This window comes from Rhynchophorus ferrugineus, unplaced genomic scaffold, assembly GCF_030347505.1.
Source record: "Rhynchophorus ferrugineus isolate W39M unplaced genomic scaffold, kcgeb_rfMv2 rfM9, whole genome shotgun sequence".
NCBI lineage: Eukaryota > Metazoa > Arthropoda > Insecta > Coleoptera > Curculionidae > Rhynchophorus > Rhynchophorus ferrugineus.
This window is the reverse complement of record NW_027472588.1, coordinates 14,076,901-14,102,977: the sequence shown is the minus strand read 5'-3', so window position 1 is coordinate 14,102,977 and position 26,077 is coordinate 14,076,901. Positions and strand designations below refer to the sequence as shown.

Genomic DNA, 26,077 nt, shown 5'->3' with positions numbered 1-26,077 from the left:
AAAATATTCAAATTAAATAGATTTTCCTAAAATGCTATATCGTTTGCAGAAGTTCAATCTTAAAATATGACGCCTTATGAACAATTTTGACATAATTTATTACAAGATAGGACACATTTTGTTTAATAATGACGGAAACATATTTATACACCAATTACATTTTTGTATCGTTATTACCTTTGTTTCAAAGTATATAATTTCTGATCGAAGTATATAATTGTTCTACAAGAGCCTCCAAAATAACACTGCTACTATTTGTAGCTGCCATCATCATTTAATTGGCTATTATTACATTTTACATCTGTGCTTTGACTCATTTCTTGTAATATACTCTAGCGACCGCTACGACTCTTTAGACCACCACACATTCACCCACAGCAAGTTCAAAGGTTGACAAAGCCGCTGGATTAGTACCGTGCGGTTCCCGGATATAAAAGACCACCACGACGACCTCTCGCTCTTTTCTTTTCTCTACCCCCTTGTAACAGTACCACTTCCACAGCGGTACAGTACTTCCTCTAACTAACTTAATATCCTGTCAATTCTCCCGTCGATCACATATGTCAATTTAAACTGACATAAACAAGTATTTCATCAACTAGTGTTTTCAGTTCTTGCGCGAATTTCTTCCACAAAATAGCAGTGAGTGTTCGGACAAACAATCGCATCAACAGACTCACATTCCAACCGACCGACCAGACGAACATTCCTACAATACTATTTCTTTAAAAATAATTTAAAAAAATATTAAATTGACATTTTATTGTTTCTGTATAGGGACAAATAGTAATCACCGAGATAGAATAGAGATTATTATTAAAAATTACTACTGCCAAGTTATTGCCTTATCATCAGTTTCTTTATTAAGCCCATTCATATAATTTATAGCATTTCTTTGACATTTGTTATTAAACTTTCCGTTAATTAAAAAAAAACCACATGACAGTGATATTAGTTGAAATATTTTAATAGCTAACTTTTTGAAGCTCCAATTAATGGTGTCCCCAATCGTCTGTTAGATATTTAGTTGGCCAATGGTATTTACCAGTTTTGCCGACATTTTTCATTTTTTAAATATTCATTTTTATAAATATTTCAAACAGTATAATGTTTTTTTATTTCGGTTTTGTGTCGAAACCGTTGATTTAAAATCGAATCGATCCTATGTATGCCTTGTAATCCTTGATGATTGATTTTCCTGGGGCAGTATCCGGAAACTCGGCATCAAGCCAAGTTTTTGCTTCAACTGTATTTTTTCCCTTCCAAAAGCAATATTTCATTAACACCCGAAATTCCTTTCAAACCATTATGTTAGTTTTCACAATGACAAAAGTTGCTTCACTCAAAATGCTGTAATTCATAAACTAATGATCCGAGAGCTGTCAAACTTATACACGCATCTTTTTAGGGTTAGAGCTAACTAAAAAACATATGGATTTAATTCTTGCAGGGCCATCTATGTGTCAGGCCGGCGACTTTTCAATTGACCTGTTAAAGTCTCAAAAGATAAAGCATTCTTCCGTCATATAACCTTGAGCTGCCACATAATATTTTATTAAACATGAACTAAACTAATTCGTTGGTAGTCCCTATAGTTCCCAATTACAATTCTAAACTATCTTATTAAAATAACATTAATAGAATTGGAAATAATTAGCGAAAACCAACAATGAAATATTTACACATATTAGATGTAGTTTTGGCCAATTATTTCATAAAATCAATTTCTACAGAAATGTATTTTCCATTAATTTACCGCTTAACCATGTATAGTTTTGCAAAACTTTTATTAAACTACGAACAAAAAAGGAACGTATTTTACGCTCTAGTTAATATCATACGGAAACAAAGGTAAAAATTGAACGAAAATGGTATTTGAAACGCCTCAAGTGTTTGTGTTTTAATATCGGTACATGTCAGGCTAAAAGTCAAAACCATAATTCCACTATCAATATTGGATTTGCCTCTAAGGCCTATCCGCCATATTCTGGTTTGGTTACAGCTTGAAAAATACCAAGTTATGAACTTTAGAGATATTTAATATTATGTTCAGTGAATCCTTGGCAGAGGAATTTCTGTATATTATGAGTTTAGTAATTATAATTAATTTTTTGAATAATTATATTCACTAATCTATATAAATAAAGATAAAGATTTTTTGTTGTATTTATTGTATTGTGAGGGCAAGGTTTGTACAGCTTATGATTTTGGAAGACAGTACCATAATAGGTGGGGCAAAAGTCCAGCTACCATTTTGCTGGCGTGTCATCTTGGCTATGTGCATTTTAGCTCAATTTCGCTTTAACCATTGTGTTGTGCAGACATTTTTATTGTGAATAAATAAGCACAAGAACGAGCAGAAATAGTGAAAATATTTATTGAAAATAATAGTCCCACGTTGTAGACGACAATTGATAAAATATTGACAGATTGACTCTATTTTAAAAATTGACTTCTGAGGGACTGAACACCAAGTTGTGGTATTGAATTTGAAAACTGTAGCTAAACCGTCTTGTAATTTCACTAAAACATCAGCAATGGCAAAAGTGTTACAGAATTGTGAAATAATAATTTGGGATTAGTATACGATGACGCACAAACGAGCAATCGAAGCACTTAATCGGACATAAGTGGTCTCAGATATTGGCGCCAATTTAAAAACCATGTTTGATTAGGAGAAAGAGCTATTTTATCAGCGAAAAATAAAAATACATTAATTTGTTTAGATCGATTTAATCGTTGAATTAGTATAAAATATATAACTATCGCTGTTTAATAAGTTTTTAGTTGCTAATAGATGGATACTAGTGACATAATCGGTATAAAAAGTAATCCAATTTTGAGTTCATCTTTTGAATTATTTATAAGACTGAAAGTGTTACGCAAATTAGTAATACGCATAGCCATCATATGATGTAAAAATATATTCCTAGATTATTTTAATTAATTAAATGATTACATGTATATATATATATATATATATATATTAACATATATTTATATCTTAGCATGATCTTTAACTAAAGGAAAGTAAATAAAATATCGTCTATTGCTGTTGATTGCATTTCTCCCTGACGATAAATGAATTCCAGTGAAGCACATCGGAACATCCTTCGAGAAATCTTAGGTTCATTTTTGAATTATTCATAAGACCGAAAGAATTTTGCAAATAAATAATTCGCTGTTCATTAAAACGCAATATAAACACACTCATAACATAATATAATAGTGCTGGCTATCATATATCTTTGTCTTTGAAGCAATATGTTACATTTTTCTATACTGTCATTTTTGTTAGATTTATGTGCTATATTTTCTTTTTTTTCTAAGGCATATAAATGATGTTTTTTAATGCATTTACTGTTGGTTAAGTTAGTTCTTTTTATGTTGCGAAAAGCTCAAATCCTAGTCATCTAAATAGATGGTTATATATATACTGAAATCTGCATTTGTTCATCAGTACAAAATATATTAATTTTCTGCTAAATGTGTCTTTGTTGAAGTATAATTGTGTATATAATAACTGTATGTTTCTGCTTCTATTCAAAATGATTAATAATGACAAGTTATCATTTCTCATCAACTGTATTAACCAAAAACGTTCATTGGGATTGGAACCTTCGACCGGGATTCAAAAATACAAGCGCATAATGGTTGTCCCATTATTCAATTAACCAATAAGAGACAAGAAAACCATAGAAAAAGGAGCCTATATAAAGTACTTGCATGCATTTTGATTAACAATATATATTAGTGAATTGTAAATGTTTTTGGTATTGATTGAATTATTGAATGTAAACAGATGTTGAAACGCTCAAAATTGTATTTTCGACATTCTTTACTTATGTTGCCAAATTTGAAAAAACCTGCTGCTCATCAATCACTTCCAGAAACTTGTGGCCGTGGTCGTCTTATAAAAGTCGATTTTTTTCTGCCAATGGACATGTTAAAAACGTTGTTCAATCTCTCTAAGATTTAATTTATATATTCTTTTGAAATGGCCTGTAGTATAACCTCTACTGAGTTGGCAAACTCTAACTCTCCCAAAAAGTTTTCGTATCGTATAAAAGTAGTTGTCTACGATATTTCTACGAGGCCTCATGTGCTATAGTTAGCACTTAAAAAGCAAGCTGATTTTCCCCCATATCATCTCAGCATAACATTATACCCAAATATTTGATTATTTTAGATAAAACATATCTGAAAACTTTGTACGTGAAATTTGAACGTTACCCTCGATTTTCGCCCCCTCCCCCAGAGATACTGATTTGGTTCCAATGGGACCACCTCGGAAGTGCAGTCTTTAGAATTAAAAAATAATTTTGAAAATCGGTCCGCAATTGACAGAGAAATCGGCGAACATTTTCTAATTTTTTAATTTTATTAATCTCTTGGAGCGTCAACAATCTGCCCGTGGGCAATAAGTATTATTGTTTGATTTCTGTTATATAATATAACCATCCTAACATGTAGAAGATCACTTCAGTAAGTGATTTGCTGTAAAATTTATAATGTAAATCTTATTCTAGATACTATTCTAACTTATTTTAATGTCTATCCTAACTTATTCTAATGACTATTCTAACGTATTCTAGAAATTATTAAATTTCACTCTATGTGTCTATTAACCAGTTCGTATGGTAGTTTGCGTTTGAGCCTACGCACTTCACTGTCATCGCGCACATTTAACTTTTTGGCGACTGCATTAGGATACACTAATAGTCTTTCCGAGTACTTCGCAGTAGCACTTTGAATCACACTCGTTATGGGTTGTATGGGGATAGCGCGTTGAATCAGTTTGTTGGACACGTAATATGGAGCATCGACGATGACTCGCAACACTTTATTCTGGAACCTCTGGAGGATATCTATGTTAGATTTGCTAGTAGTACCCCACACTTAAATACCATAGGTCCAGATGGGCATAAGTATTGACTTATATAGCAAAACCTTATTATCTAATGATAATTTAGGTTTACGCCCTATTAGCCAATACATTTCGTTTAGTTTAAGTCCAAGCTGTTTGCGTTTTGTCATTATATGTTTTTTCCAAGTCAGACGTCGATCAAAATGCATTCCCAGATATTTAACGCTGTCTGCTTGCGGAAGTGCATGATTATTCAATTTTACTGAGGGACATGTTCTTCTGCAAAGGGTGAATGTCATATGGGTAGATTTTGTCTCATTTGGTTTGATACGCCACGTTTTCAACCACAATTCGACTTTGTTAAGATGAAGTTGGAGGTTTTTTTGTGACTGAGCAAATCGGCGAACATACATTAAAATAAATATTCAGCCGAACATAGAGCCTCCTCCCTTTTCGCAATCGGTTAAAATATAAAGAAGTATGAAAATTGCAAAAAAAACCATTTTTAACATGTAATTATTTGTATACTATTTCAAATTAATTATCAAAGGCGCAGACGTTGATGATTAAAGAAACATATCAAAGTAAAAAAACATCTTGATTGCAATGCAAGATAATCAGAATACAGGAAATAAAGAATATCGATTTGAAGTATAGCAACGGATGGGCTTTTATTAGTAAAAGAAAAGTTAAAGGTAAAGTGTCGATAATATTTTGATAAAACTTCATGTTCGTTTCTTGTAATTGATTTTTTATTTGATAATAATTATATTATTTGATATATTATGGGTGATAACGTACATATTGTTAATTATTTTTAATGTCATTGTTAGTCGTTAACCCTGCTCGGAAGCATTACCAAAAAAAGCTTCGAGATAGTTAGTTAAATAGTAAAAGTTCTCCAACATATTAAGTGTGAGTGTAAAAATGGCGAAACTAATTCCTTTTCCTTTCTATTTCATTTCCCTTCATTTATATCAGTGGAATCTCCTAGACTTGTCCGCAGAAACAAAACAACAAAGAGAAAAGCCTACTAGATAGTAGAATCGCAAGTATGGAAACGCGATATATCTCGATAATCACTCAGATATTTGCATTTATTCGTCGACCGCTTAACATTTATCGATCAAAAATTGCAAGTTAAGTTTATATTAAGTCGTTACGTGAGTCTGAAAGTAACTTGATTTAATTATAACAATAAATAGGATCGGTCTAGTGATGAAATCAATAAATTTGCAATAAATCAGAAATGCTTATCTTCATTATTTAGCTTTTAGTTGCCAAATATTATAAATATATTTCGTATATATTTCATATTTACTTCTTCTGCTTAAATTCGCGTTGTCGGTATTTCCCTTGAGTAAATTATCTAGTATCACGGCCCTTTTGATAATTAAACATTAAAAAATTCAATCAATCAAAATCAAAAAAATCAATATTTGACTGAGATGATTGACTGGTATGGAAAAGGTAACCGATGTTTAGGTATAGAAAGTTGAAAAATTCCTTGAAATAAAATTCATCTTAAATTCAAAATGTATAGTTTTAAAATATATTTACAGGAGAATGTTTCAAAATGATTATCGGAGTTACAATGAGTTTTGCGATGTAGAAACTTGGCTGTTTTTTCAAAGAACTTTAAGACAGCTTAGAAGTTGCTGAATCAATGGTTTCATTGCTTGTTACGCAAAAAGTATAGTTTTATGTGGGGTACTGTAACAGTTCAAACCGAAAAATATCAAGGATTAATCTATGAGACCCACTTACATCGGCAGCAAATTAATAGTCTAGTGTAGTAGGTGCAAGGCATAGGGTAATACGAGCTGCTAAAACTGAGTGAAATTGTTACTGTAGATGTCTACCGGCGGCAAATGAATTACGTATTGTTGCAAAAAAGATCAGAAATAGACCAGAATCCTCTTGTATTACAACGATTCATATGTAACGGTCATATTTCGTGAAGTCCCCACTGTTGAACTGCAACATGGCAAGAAATGATCTAATAATAAACATAAAAATATCTGGTAATAAACTACATACATACTCCGACAGTAAAAACATTATTGAATCATCGAAATCTTTAATAAGGACTGTTGCTTGCTCTAAACTTTATAGGTACTGGAAAGCGAACAATTGAAATGGGTAGTTATATAGTTGTTACCGTTTTTAAAGAAAGGGGTTTGTCAATTTTGAAAATTAATCATGGTGCATAGGCATTGCCATTCGAACTGAAGCAGCTTTAAGAGATAGAAGAGGTTTAATGTAGATTATCTGAGTTGCGCTGCCCGTCCTGCCTCTCTTTCCGACATAAATGACATTTATCTAAAGTTGTATATAAATGTTTTATTTGGCAGTATGAATCTTCTTTTTATATCTCTGTATCCGAGAGCATATATTTTGTTTTTTACCATTTTATAAAAAATTGGAAGGGGTAAAAATTAAGATATTAAAAAAAATCTTCGTCGTTTTGCGAAGACAAGCAAGTGTTAAAAGTAGATACAAGAAATGTGTTTAACTTAACGATTTAGACTTGGATTAACATTGACTCCATCGGGATGGTGTAACGTGCTTCTGATAAATATAGAACTCTTCATCAGTAATTGTGTTTTGGAAGTATTCATTGGACAACATTCGTTTGAAAATTGGTCTTTGGAAAGTGGTTGGACAATTAGTTATGACGATATGACAAGTACACTAATTTTTCACACACTACTGATGTAAAAAGGAAAGAAACTTTTATTTTTCTGGCTCAGTGGTCATCTGGTTAAGTAAGTTTGTGGTGTATTACTAGTATCTAACAGTAGAATTCAGAATTTGAAGATTTGATTGATGTTCTATTTGTCTTACAACATATTTTAGATCTGAACTTTTGCGAAAATATCGATCATCGACTTGTTCTTGAAATATATAGTCACAAATAATGCAATTTGTTGTATTCTACATATCAATGTAACGTATTATGTATAATATCCATAATGTATAAGTAAATTTATTTATGAATCTAAAATAAATTATAGATAAATTTAATAACATAAATAAGCAAAATATTTACAAAAAATACAACTACTTTAACAATGAAATTCTGTAGTTACTCTACCAAAACCTGTGGGATCTAGGAAAACAGATCCATCGACCAATTATCTGAAAATATTTTGATGTAAAAAATCTGTTCTTAGCCGATAGCTGAATACTACTTTCATAGAAGTATTTCAACTAGTAGAAACAGGTGTTGTGTTAGAATGAACATAACTTTAAATTTGTGTAGGTGAGATGAAGCAAAGTGTGTGAGATGTTAACTAAGAGTTACTATAGTCAGTTTTCTGACCAGGGATTTGGGTCAATTATAAAAACTGAAAGTATCATGGATGGTTTCGAAAAAAGGTTAATTTTTAAAAGTATAGAGATAGCTGATGCTAAAGAAAGTTTACCTAAGGTTAAGATACTTCAGCATTTCGATCAAGATATATCAACATCTCAAACATACATCCAAAATAACAAAATCACTAATATATATATATATATTGTGCAATTTTTAGATATCAACATAATTAAGTGGAACAAAAATTTAAGCAATTAGGTGTCTTTGGATAACTGAAAGCCTACAATTGTCGGATTTAATTGAGAAATATTAGTTAATTGTGCAAAATATAAAAATAACGCTGACGTTGAAGGTTGTCGATTGAAGCAAAAATTAACGTTTGAAAAGAAAGCGAGACAACTTTTGTAACCCATATGTGAAGTGAAACAGTTTCTTCCTATTAAAATAAAAGCAGTATTCAAATTTCTACAATATTAAATGGTTTATAAATTATACTAATTTTGGTACATATTGTTTTTGTTTAAATAACGTAATTAGAACTCAGAGTTAATCACATTTTTATTGTTAATAAATGAGCCTTTGTTTTCTAAACATATATTTAAATTTTGGTCATTTTGAACAATTATAAAAATATATATGTTTTGTTGAATTATTTTTCTAAACGGTTCGGATTTTTTTCCTTTTTTCCGTTTTCTTTTCATTTTTAAATTGGTATTGTGATGTTGGGAGAAATTCATAATAGATTCGACAAGAATATTGAACCTGTATTGGGTAAATCCAATATCCAGTACAGCAGTCAATTAATCAATAAGATATTTATCTGAAAGCACTTCAGATAAATACAAATGTAACAACAATGGGAATGCTTACTATTTGTTAGAGTTTAAAAATAATTATAGCTCGTTAATTCAATTAAATATTGTTGTATTTATTGAGATTCTAGAAGGTGATTTTCGTCATAGTTTTCCGAAAATGAAAAATTCAGCTCAGGCTCATGGGAAATTTTGCTACTACATAAAGTACGTGCCAGGATTCGAAAAAATTTCATTGTTTTCATTCCAGAAATTTCGCCGTACACCCCGGACTTACTCCGTTCGACTAACTCCTTCCTCCTTATTCCGTCTTACTCCGTGGTTTTATTTTTTAACAATGTTGAAATTTCACAGAAACTTCGTAGTCAAAGTGATTTTATACCGAGTACATCTCATTTGCGGAACCATGCTCCATCGATCGAATACGTGAATGTTGGTTTCGACGTCTTAAAAGTGGTAATTTTGACACCGAAGTCGAAAAGCGTTCTGGATAGCCAAAGCAAATTGAAGGTCAGCGTTTGAAGATATTATTCGATGAAACCTCAGGATGATCACTGAGTATCGTTATCGACCACCGCTCATTGTTCAACAAAATTGAGCCGATCACTGGTCGAAAATCGCCGACATTCGAGCAAAGATGTAACAATGTTATTCTTCATGCATGCCAACGCTCGACTAAATGCTCCAAAAACATGTAAAAACATACGCACATTACATTTGAATAATATAAATAAATTAAAATTTAAATAATACAAAAATTAATGAGGCTAGCTGATTTAGTAGGGTAGGGTTTAATATAATGGAAAAAATCCAGCCAATACAGTGGTCTTAGACTTTATAAATAACCCTATAAATTCTAGTTTCCAAAAAGGAGCTCAAAACATAATATTAAAAAACACTATTGGGAAGTGTTAGATATTATACCGCCATCTATATTTCTAACTCGATGGTTTTGACATTTCTCTACATAAAATAATTATTTTCCATTTAATATTCTTGAGTTATTTATTTTATACAGAGGCTATTCAGATATGGAATGCTCAAATTGCCATTCTTGAGATCGAATCCTTTTGTTATTTTATTTGAATAAATTTGCTGCCGAAGCCCATCAAGCGTTTTTCGAAACAACTTATGTTGATGCTGCTTCGTCAAATAAAAAAGTTCCATGAAATGAATTGCAAGACTTATTACACAAAATTACAGACAAAACTTCCCAAAGGCTTTTAGACAACTTGCAGTTGATGAATCAACTCTTTGCAGAGTCTTACAAACAATTGAAAATATGAAAAATGAGGGACAATGGCTACCATATCTATGAATTGACTGAAAATACCATTTCGAATAGTTTTATCATCGCAGTTTCATTGAGTGTCACGTAAAAATTGAGGAATTGGGCGTGTTGTGTTGTGACTGGCTTGCAAAGTGAACTATGACAAACCCAAGAGTAAATAGGTTCAAGGTTAGTTTTAGATTAGCTCTGGAGAGCCATCCACATCAGCAGGATATCTATGATGATGCTGCATCGTCAGATATTAAATGTCCTTTTTGGTTTCAATTATTTTCAAGTAATGATTTTTATGCAAATCACAAAGGAGGACCAAAAAAGTTCGATGAAATGAATTGCAAGACTTATTACACAAAATTACAGACAAAACTTCCCAAAGGCTTTCAGACAATTTGCAGTTGATGAATCAACTCTTTCCAGATTCTTACAAACAATTGAAAATATCAAAAATGAGGGACAATGGCTACCATATCTATGAAATGACTGAAAATACCATTTCGAATAGTTTTATCATCGTAGTTTCATTGAGTGTCACGTAAAAATTGAAGAGTTGGGCGTGGTGTGTTGTGACTGGCTAGAAAAGTGAACTATGACAAACCCAAGAGTAAATAGGTTCAAGGTTAGTTTTAGATTAGCTCTGGAGAGCCATCCACATCAGCAGGATATCTATGACCGAAAAATTATCAGAATACATGCAAGCAATAATTAAATTTATTAAAATAATTTATTAAATCTTGGATCCTAGGAGATTGGGGACTTTTTTTATAATAGATTATATTAATCCTAGAATACGAGACGACAGGCTGTAACTCAGATATGGTTCTGATAACGCAACTAAAAGAACATTATAAAAGAAAGAAAAGGAAAATAACTAAATTGCTATCTTAAATGATAAGATAAATAATAAGACTAATTAATTGATCTAGTTCCCAATAAAATAATATGAGAAAAGGTCATTTTACAATTTTGGTAGCTTATATCATGGAAACCATAAGAGATAATTAAATTTGGCAAACGGCTACGTAATTAGAATGCCGAATATTATTTGGAGTGTGAATTGGAACGAAATGAATAATTCATAAAACCATTTTACAAATTTGGCGTATATGGAAAAACAGAGCTTAAAATGTAAAATTTCGATAACCTATATCTCGGAAACAATAAGAGATAATTTAATTTGGCAAACGACTACGTAATTAGCATGCCGAATATTACTTGGAATGTGAATTACAACGAAATCCGTTATTCATAAGACGATTTTCACTCAGTAAGTCCATTTCCATTTATGATCTGATCTCTGAATACTAAAATTGCAAAATCATGGACTTGAATCACAAAGTTGTGCGACTATACATCTGAAGAAACGGACGTTTATATTAAATTAATATTATAAAAACTAAAGACAATATAAAATTCTTCATAAACATTACAAATTTCATTAATCTGCGATTATTTTAGAGAAAATGATTTTCAAACATAAAAAATCTAAAAAAAGGTCTAAAATTGCAGTAAATAAATCGATAAATATCTTTAAAATGTGTATAGAAACTAATAACTCGTACATCGAGACGCTAGCCGTGACCGTTACTAACAAGTGAGTGTCGTCTCTGGTCTGTTTAATGCACGCTTCTTGTACGCGATAGCGTTTTGTTTTTTCGATAAGCGCGGAAAACGGTAAAAGAGCTCGATGATCAGTTACGGCAGAAACCCGCCAAGCTCTGGACGTTCGTGTAGACGGTAGTCGAGTGCTGTTGAATGGTGCTATTGAAGATCTTGGCTCAAAGTCAATATTATGATATGAGGTGAATTGGCACGCGTGTGGTGGAGATCAAACGTTGTAAGTTTTGGCTTAATTCCACTTTCATTTTCAATATAATTTGATAGCTTTTTTGGTATTTTGACAATTTTAATTTACTTTATTTATTTTAATGAAATTTATTAATTCCATTTCAATTATATTACCAGTTATACCATTTATATTTACCTTAACGATGAAAACTGAAAATAAATTAGCGTAAGTTGAAATAAATTATGAGAATATTATTGATATTATCATGTTATAACTTCTTTAAGTTTTTGTTTTAATGTTTTGCATTAAATAGAACATTCATTTCCTTCTAGGTTTTGTAGTTATTATGTGTTACTCTATTAAAGTTTTCAAATTAATTTTACTTTTTCTTCTACAGTAATGCTCCTTTATTTTGTAATAAAATCGGCTCTAAAATAAGTTAATTAGTTTTTTCTTAATTTGTTTCCTTCAAATATTTTTGTTCTCAAAGCCAATATTGTGTTATCAGGTGAATTGGCACGCATGTGGTATAGATCAGACGTCGTAAGTTTTGGCTTAATTCATCTTTCATTTTCCAATATATTTTGATAGGTTTTTTGGTATTATGACAATTTCAATTCATTGGAGCTATTTTAATGAAACGTATTATTTTTATTTCGATTATATTACCAATTACACAATTTATATTTACCTTAATGATGAAAACTGAAAATAAATTAGCGTAAGTTGAAATAAATTATGTCCATTTAGTTTTAATTTGTATCTACTTATTATATATTACACCATCAAAAGTTTCTTATTAATTTTCAAAAAATAAAAAATCCTTTTTTCGTATCGGATAATATTTAATAAGCTGTTACAATTTCAATATACCGATGTAATACTAATTTATTTTATAATTATAATTAATACATTTTTTAATTACATCTTTTAAAAACGTTGTTCTATCAAATATTTTTGTCTCCTATTTTGACAATATACGTTTAAAAATCTTAATATTTTTTCAAATAAAACTTTTTTTTACATTTAATTTTAAATATAACAAATTTATCTAAAATAATTTAGTTTTATAATTATTAATAATAATATTAATAACATTTTTTATTTATTTGATCATTTTTTGTAACTTTTCTCAATATTATACAAAGAATATATTCTAATATGGAAATAAATTAAATTAAACATATTTGAACAGTTACATATTAACTTTTAAGTTGCTATATGTTAGACTATTAAAAGTTCCTTACTATTTTTCAAAAAATATCTTTATTTATCTTATTTTGATATTGAATTTTAATTAAAAAGTTCTTACATATGTTCGTATAGCAGTTTTTCTTATTTTGTTTCTTTCAAATACGTTTTTTTCTAATTTGACAATACATGTTTAGAAATAAAAAACATTTTTTAGGTAATTGATATCTCTTAATTTGAATAAATTTTTATATATAAATGTACTGAATGTAAAATATGTTATTTAATAATGATATTATAGTTGAATTATGAGAAAAATCCTATTAGTTAACGAACTTATGTTTCTTCACTATATTTTTTCAACAATATTTATTGATTTCTTTTTTTATGTGATAATTTAACAATATTTTTAATTATAAACTGCTACTAATTGCAGAATACATTTTTCAGATTCTTTACTTAATAATATGGTATTGAAGATAGAAGAGGATGTTACGAATATGGTAGATAATTTTATTTGTCTCTGTATGATGAAAAATTATGCAATAAAACTGTGTGTGTGCAATGGAGCAGGTTTGCTTTGCTAGTTGCTGTTGTTTCTCATCTATCATAAAGTCATATAAAGGAAAACGACATCTTGACATATGTATTGGCGATTTTATAACATAATAGAGGCATCCAAAGAAGGTCGAAGACATTCTTTTAAGGAGACGTAAAAGAAAAACAAATCATTTAACATGTAAAAAAATATGATGAAAGTTGTCGGCTTTATTTAACTTAGAAACTCAGTTGAAATTACACAAAAGACGATTTTGGTTAATTTTTATAGTATAGGTTATATTTTTATCACCGTATAAGAATTATTTAACAATTTTTATATTATTATTCTCGCATTATTCATCAGCTTAGTTTTAGAGCAGGCTTTTGAATAAAATATCCGTTGGAAATTAGAAAACAAATAAGTATCGTGATGTGGCTTTGATCAGGTGATACTGCTCTGAAGCAAATATTTGACAAAAATGTTGTATGACTTGATATTACCTAGTGGCAAGTAATAAACAATTGGACTAAAATTATTATTGCTATTGTCACTAGTCAGCTTGTGCTGGAGTAGAAGATTATCCAAAATTATTTACTACAGTCGCATCCAGGTTTTTTCGGAATTAATTTTTGTGTCTTCCGCGTAAAATATCAATTTTACCAAGCAACCTGCATGTTTAGATTGGTTATTCGACTAAATGGCAATGAATACAATAAGCAAAAGTAAAATAAAAATTTTAATCTGTTTATGTCGAAATATTAACAAAGATTTGTATTGTAGTTGAGACTGAGACTAGTGAAGGAGAAATTGTCATATAAATCACGTTGCTGATGATTAAGATGATGGAGATGTCGCTCGCCATCTTAACAAAATGCTGAATTAATGTCTTCCCGGTCGCCTTTGTCGGTAAACAAGAATAAAGTATAGAAAAATATCTCAAATTTACTCGGTAGTAACCGAACGGTATTAAATTAATGAGGTGGATATTACTATCACGACCATGAATAAATATCGTAAATATTGTCGTACTAATATTTGTAGTCGTATAGGAGATACTTTTCACTATTTTGTAACGCACTAATAATCACCTTTAATTGCTGTATTCGATTACATATCTATTGCGTAAAAATATATAAGTAAAAATATTGTTTCTTATATATTTTATTCATCTTCCTTATTATAAAAGAACATATGGTTCTTTTAGTTATGTCACATAAGAGAATATATTATAAGATTTCAACAGTCTACATAACAAATGTTATACTTAGGTGATAAATAGATGTTAAAGCTTCAAAGATAATGTTTCAAAGTCATTACCGTTAACTTGATTATTGTGTTTTTTGTCTATTGTTTCGGCAATACGCCTGCCAAAAAAATTAAGTTCAAATTACTATTGTTGTAGTTTTTGTTCTTTCCGAAACGGATGCCTTTTTTCGGAATACTAGCAATAGCAATGGAGGTATACAAAAGTTCTCGCCTTGTTTTAAACAACTTAAGAAATAAATAAGAATGAATACAATATTCAAAGTATTGTCCATTGGAAGATATCAATTTTTACCACGTTTCAGATAGTTTATGGAATATTTAATTTTTTTTAATTACATCTTACGTTAGATATGCTTAGTACAACCTTAATTTACAAATTAATTTATTACTACTGTTCTGTTGTACTTGCATTAACATACAAGCAAGGCGAGTACGGGATTAATACATCAGTATGTATTTCCCAAATTAAAATAAAAAACCCACTTAATCTAAAGTTAAAAATACACTTATACACTAAACAAGTTCGTGTGGTTTGGTTTGTTTCTTTCTTCTGATTTCCCGCGCGTTGTCTAGTAGCTGTAATGCTTTCAAGTTGCTGTGATTTAGCAACATTATTTCATGTTTTAGGGCGAACTCGTCATCACATTTCCATTTGATTGCATAATAAGTTGAATTTGATAAGCATTGGGAATTAATCGTAGAACTTTGTTTTAGGTGCTTTGAATTACTAGTTGGTTCGCTGTTTTAGTGCAACCCCATATTTGTTCCCCATAGGTCTAAATATGCTTTATGATTGACTGATGAAACAAGCTCTTTGCATTTAGGTCTAGTTGAGAGCATCTTCCGACTAACCAATACAGTTGCTTGACTTTGAGTCTAATCTGCTCTGCTTTTTGTTTAACATGAAGTTTCCAGTTTAACCTATCATCGAGATATATTCCGAGGTAATTAGCTGATTCTGTTTGAGGATTCGGGCATCCGTCAAGTGATATAATAAAGTTTTTGTCGTTTCGCCGCAACGCCAAATTAACATGGACAGATTTGGAGCTATTTACCTGTACTTTCCAGTCCCTAGTCCATTTGAAGATCTTGTTGACTGCTACTTGTACTTATTCTATAGCTTTAGACAGAGATGCATCTTTTGTTATTATGACTGTGTCGTCAGCAAACGTTCCAAATACTGTTTCTTTTGTTGTTGGTATATCTGCAGTATAGAGCAGATATAAGAGTGGTCCCAAGTGATTACACAGCTGGAATTTGTTTAAGTATCGAGAATGACTCTTCATGCAAGACCCTAAATTTTTTTTCAAAAAGATATGATTCCAGCAGTCGATCGTAATTCCGCGATAGCAATTGCTCATTTCGTAGATTAATCCCGAATGTTATACCCGGTCAAAAGCTAGTGAGACATCCAGGAATATTGCAGGGCAATATTTCTTTTCTTCGAAAGCCTTTTCAGCAACCGCTGTTATTATGTGTAGTTTATGAACTGTCAGTAAAATCATTCTTCATATATTGAATAGTGGTAGTAGTCAGAAAGAGTTAGATCTGGGATATACAACCATTTGCTATTTTCCAAAGAGTTAAGAGTTTCTATATTACTAGTATGCCCCATTTGATAGGACTTTTTTCACATTGAACTAGCGTAGAATACCAATTTCCATCGACAGTAGCAATAAGATGGATATATCGACTTATTTTGCTCTGAATACACATTTATTCTTTTTCTTTTCATTTATTTTATATGTAATTTTCTTGATTTTGAAGCATTTCAATGACAGTGAGATTTAAATCTTTCAGAATAGTTTATTGATTAACAGTTTTTTGTGTTTGGTATGAATTGTAGCGTAATGGGGATAATTATAAGAAAGCTCTTTAAAAATCGCACCTTGACCGATCTGATGTTCGCTGATGATAGCATTATATTCTCTACTACAGATGTTGAGTTGTTTCCAGCATTCTTCATCATATGGTTTGTGTCGAAATCAAATAAGCCGAATTGATAAAGCTGCAATGAACTTTAACGTCTCTAAGATGGTGCTTGTGGAGGAGAGAAAATATTACTTTGAATTCTCTGTGGCTCTGAGACGGTGTTATAGTCAGATCACTGCACATTTACAGATGTAAACTTGAGGTCATTATTACTTAGTATTAGCAATGAGGTAACTGATAGAAGATGCAACAATCAGTGGACAGTTGAACACATTCAGATATCCAAGTTATAATGATTTAGATATGTCTGTTATTTAGATTTAGAAATAAAAGTTGGATCTTTGAAACGTTATTAATGTTTGAATGGTTTAAATCAATCTCTGAAAGTGATTTGGTATATTCTCAATAAATTCCATAGAAATTCCCTTAATTTTTGCAGTAGATTTTTTCATTGCAAAATTTTATACTTTTAATGCTGTAAAAACTATATTGTTACGTGAAGACGAAAGGAATTTTTGGCTATATATATAATGTTTATGTTTAATTTGTAACCTCTTAAAAAGCAAGTTCTCACTTTCTTATAGATTTATAATATATAACTGCTAATAAAATTTGTATCTATCATATCTATTAAATATGTAACATAATTTATACCCAAATTTTAATTTACCTGTCAATATAAAGCACTGGCAGAAACAATTCACCACATCCTTTTCTATGAATGAAGTGTGCTTTACGAATATTCTTTAAATAGGCTCCAGTTTTTATTGTTACTTTTAAATTTTCATTCCATTTTCCCATATTGAATATTTCCTATGCTGCAGAATAAATCTAAAAAGAGCAACGATTAACTCATCATTAGCCAACCGATTTTTTAGTAGAATATTAATTAAGATTTCAGTCAAAATCAATTCTTGTTAACATTATAATTGACTGTAAAAATATAGTAATATAATGTGTGTTAGATTTGTAGAAAAAAATATTATTGCTTATAAAAATTTTCTTATTAAATGCGTCTGGTCATTGAGAAATCATTTTATTATCTGGGCAAAGACATTAATTTTATAGAGGAATTTTATATCACGAAATAGTTCGTGTTATGAATTCATTAACTTTCACTGAACAATAAAATTTTGGTAGACAGTATCATTGCAGCCTTGAAACAGTTATTCAACTATTTCATGAAAATTGTTCAAATATATTGGTAGGTTATCCCGTAAAAGATATCGATGTCAGTTTTGTAATTAAGTTTCAAAATTCTTTAATTGGTATATTTACACAGTAATTATATAAGAAACTACCAAGTAATGACCAACTTATGAATAATATGCGGCGAGATCACACCCGCCACGTGCCAATTTTTGATATAATGGTGTCGTAAATTCTTAGATGATCATCAAAGGTTAATTAGTGTCGAATATATTAGATTTCGTTCTGTTGAAACACTCTCATTCACAGATTCCAAATAAGATTATTAGTTGACTGGAATTTTTAACTGGAGGAAATAAATGCGCTGGTTGATGTACGTTCAGGAACCAATGTAACATACTAATTCAACAGATGAACTGTTGTCTTTCTTTTGTGCTAACTACCTGCTTGAAAAGATCCTTAAAATATTTTTCAATACGTTTCTATAGGTTACTGATATCTCCGATTATTTATATTTATTTTTTATTTTTCAATTATTCTGCTTCATTAAGCTAGGTTCTGATTCCTGGTATGTCTATATGAATTTTTCATGTTCATACAGGGTCTTGTTAAATATCACTTAATTCATCTCCCCATAAGTATCCAGTGTATCATATAGATGGTATTAGTGCCGACTGAACCATGTCATTTTTGGTTAATATAAGCATAGACGATATACAAGTCAGTAGTAATAAAGGGTATGAAATATCTGTTGTTATTTCCAAAATAATAGTAAATAGTAATTTCGTGTATTGATTCAAATAGTGATTGTATTAATAAATATAAACATGGATGTTAAAGTAAAAAAATGTATTGTTTTGAAGTAAGTGCCATGTTTTCAGTATTAAGAAGTTAGAATAGCGTTGAAATGAGTATGTCACTCCTAATAGAGAGTATGTATATGAATAACGACAGTAATAAGAGGTTAATTGAAAAGTCCCCGGCCTACAATACTAAAACACATTTTTTTAGAAACATTAGTTTTTTATTAACATGATTCCTTTCAAGGCTGACACACTAACTTTAGTGACCCTCCATCTTTTCGATACCATTTGTAGTACGATTTGTCCTTTGATTCAAAATAGGACTCAGTTTCGTCAATCATCTCTTCATTCGACGAAAATTTCTTTCCAGCGAGCATTCTTTTGAGATCTGAGAACAGAAAATAGTCGCTGGTGGCCATATCTGGATAATACGGTGGATGAGGAAGCAATTCGAAGCTCAGTTCATGGATTTTCGAGACGGTTCATTGTCTCGGTCAAGCTGCATTTTTTTCTTTCTTTAAATGCGGCCGTATTTCGCCGATTTCGTCCTTCAAACGGTCCAATAACGCTATGTAATAGTGGCTGTTGATGATGCTTCCTTTTTCAAGGTAGTCAATGAAAACTATTCCATGCGATTCCCAAAATACAGACGCCATATCCTTGCCAGCCGACTGTTGCGTTTTCCCACGCTTTGGAGCAGGTTCATCGTGTGCAGTCCACTCGGATGACTGTCGATTGGCCTTCGGAGTGAAATGATGGAGTCATGTTTCATCCATTGTCACATATCGACGTAAGAACTCGAGTTTATTACGCTTGATCATCTTCAAACACTGCTCCGAATCATCAACTCGTCGTTATTTTTGGTCAAAAGTGAGCTCGCGCGGCACCCACTTTGCACAGAGTTTTCTCATACCCAAATATTCATGAATGATATGATGTACACGTTCAGTTGATATCTTTAGAGTGTCTGCTATTTCATTCAGTTTCAATTTACGGTCCTTCAATATTATTTTGTGGATTTTTTAAATGTTTTCTTCGGTAACAGACTCTTTTGGGCGTACACTGTGTTCACCGTCTTCGACGCTAATTTCACCACGTCTAAACTTAGCATACCAATCCTTGATGATTGATTTTCCTGGGACAGTGTGTTTTGCTTCAGCTGTATTATTTCCCTTCAAGAAGCAATATTTTATCAACACGCGAAATTCCTTTTGATCCATTTCTTTCACAATAACAATAGTTGCTTCACCCAAAATGCTAAAATTCAGAAACTATCGATCCAACAGCTGTCAAATTTATACACGAATATTTTGAAGTTTAGAGCTAACTAAAAAACATATGGATTTAATTGTAGTAGTGCCATCTATGTGTCAGGCCGGGGACTTTTCAATTCAATCAAGTCCCAAATCACTTGATTGAAGTTTAGAGCTAACTAAAAAACATATGGATTTAATTGTAGTAGTGCCATCTATGTGTCAGACCGGGGACTTTTCAATTCAATCAAGTCCCAAATCACTTGATTGAAGTTAGAGCGATGTACTCGCATTAACCAATTGTGATTGTATTTAGGATAAATATTAATCAAGCAGTTAATGAAGAACGTTTGCCATGATTTTTGAAACGAACTGTATTTATGCAGTATACTTTTCTGCAATAAATTTTTTTATTTTTTTTAGATATTGGGTATTTTGAGCATTTGCAGTAAAAATTATTTTCATGTTTAGAATATAAGTTTTCTATCGAAATTAACCAGATTCTCAAACCTTACATTGCTAATCATCATTTTAGAATAAGATACGGCGACAAATATTTAAAGTTGGTCCCTATGTGCGAATACAGTAAAACAAAGCCGGCTTCATTAGCGCAATGGTCAAGACGTCCCCTGCTCTACTGTTGCGATCGTCTTATGTTCGAATCCTGCTGGGGCGTGAATGTACTTTATGTTTGCGATTGTAACTGTAAATATTTTTATAGGCAACAGTGGAAAATCCGACAGGGAATAACCATCCCAGTACCGCAAGTAACCAAACTGAGTAAGATCGGATGTCTTCTGGGATGGTCGCTAAGTTGGTTACTGGCCAGTCGGTTGATGCAACCACTATGTATATAAAAAATAGGATACTCTATAGCCCGTTCGACTACCATTTGTTACAGTTTCCGTTTTTTAATGGTTTAAAGCGGGACTTAAAAGAGGCTTGTGAAAAAGTGTTTAAAATTTATGGGAATAAACTCGAAATTGAAAAACATAAAAAAACTTTATAAAATATTTTCCTCCAGGTTATATTTCTACTAAGGACGCCTTTTTTAAATAACTTTTTATCATTCCAGCATGGTATCAGTGACACAGTGTAAGTTTTAAACATTTTCTAGTAAATACGGTGAAATTTCACCACAACTTGGTCATAAAAATAAGGAAAGCATCAAGCAGTCTTGCAATTTGACTTGTTAAACAACATCATTTTTATGATAAAGGAAAACTAATTCTTCCTGTATATAAAAAAAGAACTGATTTATTACCTTTACAATATTTTTTATTGTTATTATCTGTTTAATATTAATTACAGTACAGCAATTACAGAATAAAGAAATCGAAGTAACCTGTAAATCCACAATATCTAATTACTTTAAATCGATTTTACGTCATAATAACGCACTGGCATAGGTTTAAAATTAAATTATATTGCTTGCATTTATGTTCTCAGCATCTAAAAGAAACAAAGCAAACTTTCCCTTCCAATTTCGTCAGTTGCAACAGCGATATATTACTATCAGATACATTTTCAATTAAAAAATTCTCAAAATAGAGTTCATCTGGTATCGAGAACAGAGTTTGTCGCAATTAAAAGTAACAACGATAATTTGAAACAAAACTAGGGAATAATTTAAAGCCAATTCGGAACGTGTTACATATTCCGTTGTAGCGTTACGTAATCAATCGTCGATTAATCCACATTTAAATCAATTCTGCTGCAGCAAGGTTATATCATTTCGATACGCTTCACTAAAAACGCTCGGCCTTTCGAGATAATCTATTGTATTATGTAGCGAACGTTTTTCAGTTATGAAAAGAGGAAACTGGGTTATCGAATGTTGGCGGAAATGTCACAAAATGAAGCATAAGTGAAGTGAATGAATATGGAAACGAGTATATAATTTGTGACTTGAAGAAGTCATGCATTTTTTAATATTCTGTTGAATAAACAGTTCATTGCGTATTTCTTAAGTTACCATTTAAATTAATTTTAAATAGGGATATAATATAATCTTTTATATGTTTCAAAATATAATTTAAGTCGTTTGTTGTATATCCCGACCAATAAAATAGCCAATGCACCTCATAGATAACTTTTTAACTCAGAAAATATTTTAATGTAAATCTAATAAAACAATCTGACTCAATCAGAATCAAAAAGAAGACCTTTTATTTTTACTAAAATTCAGCAAACTTCCGAAAAAGTATTTGTATGATATATTTCAGAATTTAGGATTTTATTTATGTGATTGGCTGACCGATATATTGTGTTTGCTTCATTGTTTCAGGCTTATTATATTTCAGAATATAATTTAGAAGTGTTGATTGCTCTATTACGATTACAAGTAAGACTTTTGTATATATGTCCATATATATCATTATTCATTTGCATTAATCTTCTTTGGCCCAATGATTTTGGTAAAGCATTCTAAATGGCTTTCAAAGCCCCTATTAATCTTCTGAGTTGACTTAATACTATATCCTCGAAGCGATTTTCTGAGTTTTGAAAATAGCCAAAAATCCAATGTCTGAGTTAATTCAGATGAACAGTTTTGCTGCAGGATAATGTGAGTTCAATTTTTGATGAAAATGTGATGAAAAATCAATAATTGATTTAAAGCACATTATTAGAATTAACTAGACAATAAACATGAGCAATAACATTCTAACAACAAATAAATGTTTGGCTGACGGAATTCATAATGAATAATACCATGTTTTTACAATTACTGTAGTATATTATATATTACAATTGTAGTAATATACTATATGACCCAGACAGACTATATATAAAAATGTACGGTATATGAATCTTTCTTTTTTGCCATTTTCACTCACTGATATTAATTGTAATTAGATTTAGTCTCGCTTATTGAACTTCTTGTTAAACCTGTCACATTTTTCACACCTATTTTCATTTAATTTTCATGGTCTTAATGATGTTTATTCAGTTTGTTTCTATTACTTGGCCTAGTAAACCTTACACTACACAAATAGAAAGTAGTAAATATTGACCAGCATAAGGTTTTATTATTGTTAATAGATTTTCATTATTTTTAAATAAATAAAGTATGTACTATTAAATATATAAGAATATACTTTAGTTTTTCATTGTTCTACATACATTTTGTTAGCTAACACGACCAGTTAAACTTAATGTCAGGAGTGATATTTAATCACAGAGAATCATTAGCCAGTATTACCATAAATGTTTATGACATAATGAATTTATGAGCGAATATTTTAAAACCAATAGAGGAGAATAACAATATTCAGAATCATATAATAAAGAACATTCTTTCCTTCATACATATAAAAGCAACAAAATTGGCTTAAAGCATTAAATATTGCTTAAATATTTGATTGTCATTTTATTCAACGTATATGTTATAAATGTTTACGGTTTTTATATTGATATAAAAACATCTTCAAAAAGAGAATACCAACACATTAATCCCGCTATAAAATAAGCTGAGCGTGTTTTTCTGTATTATTCTGTCAGTTTTATAGAGTTAATTATACAATTTCATCAAATATTTGATATATGAATAGTGAATTTAATTTGTACCGCTTTGTAAAAAGAAGACCAAGATCAGGAAAGACAAACAAGGAAAAGATTTTTCTCGTGTTGTTATCGTTGATGAAGCATGGCCCTGTTGCAGCAATACAAAACTTGTTAAGCGATGTTTTAAGATAGAAAAACCATTAAAAAAGCCGAAAAGAGAAATATTCACGGGTCCAAGTTAATGTTTTGGGTATGAAGTATTCTTAGGTATGAAAGTTACGAATATTTCATCAAATTTCAATTTGATACTGCTCTTCACACGCCTTAAAATCTGATTAAAAGTATTTTCATGTCAACACACATCATATTTCTATGACGGTTGTCTACATAAAATAGTTGCCCATTTAATATTATGCGGTGTGTTCAAAGTTGCATTTTGAAAATTATTTACTATTGTTGCTTGATATCTTCAACCAAAATTTGCTATGAGAGACCAGGAAACACTTTTAAATTTTACTACCCAGTCATATCCTAATTGTTGGCTTAGTTGCAATGATAATTACAGGATTCATTAAACCAAAACTCAGCTTAAAATCTAAAAGAAGTTTTAGACAGTTTAGCAGTTGATGAATCAATTATTTACAGACGTTTATGTGCGATGGGAAAATCTAAAAGCAAGGAAAGTGACTACCACACGAATTGACAAAAATACCATTTTAAAAATTTCAACATCGTAGTTTATTCTTTTCTACTAAGACAATCTTAAGGTTAAAAAGAAGCGGTCAGAAAGTCTTGTAGTGTATTTTGAGGTGCTAAAACCGATTTCTCATGTCTACCGACCATTAATTCAACAAACTGAAGGACACCTTGTTACAAAAAGACCAGCAGTAGCGAGTAACTGATGAAGAGTCACCCTCTTAAAAAGTTGTGAAGGATATACTGTTGCAGCTCGAATGAAATGTTTTACTGTACCCTGTAATGGCTGCCAAAAAAACCATCGCTACGTAGTCAGAAATATGGGAAAGTTGTAGAAAATGATACTAAACATTTGTTTAATATATATTAAATTGTACTATTTTTTCCTAATAAATATCAAATATAAATCTATTAGTATCAAATACATTAAATATTCCTAAACAATAGACAGAATTATCACACTCAATATAATTATTATTTTAAAAGTTACTCTAAACTTAATTAAGCGACAATAACATATACCATCATAAATTGATTTTTTGCGCTTGAAATAAGGGCAACCGAATCTGTTGCATCCTGGTCTCTCCGTAAACTATTCGTCCAAGTATGCTGAAAGTTTTAACGGCTACACCGACATGTTTAATAGACTGTCAAGTAAACTTCGTGCAAAGTTTCCAAACTACAGCTATTTACCGATACAGTGTCGCTGTTGTTGCCCTAACAAGTTTTAGTTTCAGTCTTGCGGAAACGCAGTTCCAGATTTTCAATATTTTACGGTTGGTATAATTTCAAGATGATCAAAAAGGTTTACATATTTTAATATATATTTATAATAAGTACCGGATATAATATTTCCTCTATTGTATAAAATCGTTCAAATATTTTTCGTTGGCTTTGTAATATCAGGATGCCATTTATATCGTCGAATTTTAATAAGATAGATTGTGACATTCCAATTGTAAATTGTTTAACTTTTTAACGGTAAACCTATCTAATTAGGTTGTAGGTTGCTTTCAAAACGCTTATAAAAATCTGATTGGTATTAAGGGAAGACTTGAAACTAAGCTCTAGACTAACTAGACTAATATTATTTTATTTATATATAGGTCCTTTAAATATAACATTTTATTTCTTCGCAGTTTAGTTTTAAGTGTATTTTAAGTACATACATTATATAATTTCGCGTGTATTTACAAAACATTGTAATATTTATTGTTTTGGTTCTTGTTGCTGATTTTATATTTACTTACTAATAAATTGAAGACCTTAGTGTTAGTCTTTTATTTTGATTATATGCTCTAGGACGGTGGAGTTGAAATTCCATTTCAGGCAGGCAATGAAAAAACTTTGGACTCTTTTGAATAATATACTCTCGATCATATGTCGAATATATGACAAATTTAATAGAATATGGTAAATATATTCTTGCTTCGTTTATAGTTGGGGCATTAAATCTTTGTATGTATTCTCCAGAGTGTTTTGCTATCTTGCACAATAAACTAATACGTATCGTACGTACATATGACTAAACATATTTTGTTTAGAATTAAGTTGTCGAAACATAAAACATTTTTTTCGAAATTCGTACAATAAAACACTTTTTTCGTGAAGAAAAGACCAAGCTTCAATAATGACCAAATGTGAGCATTGATTATGCCTTTGTTTGTCGA

At 30.6% G+C, this 26,077-nt stretch overlaps 2 protein-coding genes across 19 annotated transcripts in view; one reads left to right on the top strand and one right to left on the bottom strand.

Moving 5' to 3' along the window:
• The window catches only part of LOC143202294 (coiled-coil domain-containing protein AGAP005037), a 526,529-nt gene that overhangs the window by 73,203 nt on the left and 427,249 nt on the right, over positions 1 to 26,077 (bottom strand). The window lies entirely within an intron of this gene.
• The window catches only part of LOC143202299 (uncharacterized), a 32,839-nt gene continuing 18,745 nt past the window's right edge, over positions 11,984 to 26,077 (top strand). Inside the window, exon 1 of the mRNA XM_076413751.1 lies at positions 11,984 to 12,120. The gene's annotated coding sequence lies outside the window, so the exon portion shown is untranslated. The remainder of the gene's footprint in view (positions 12,121 to 26,077) is intronic.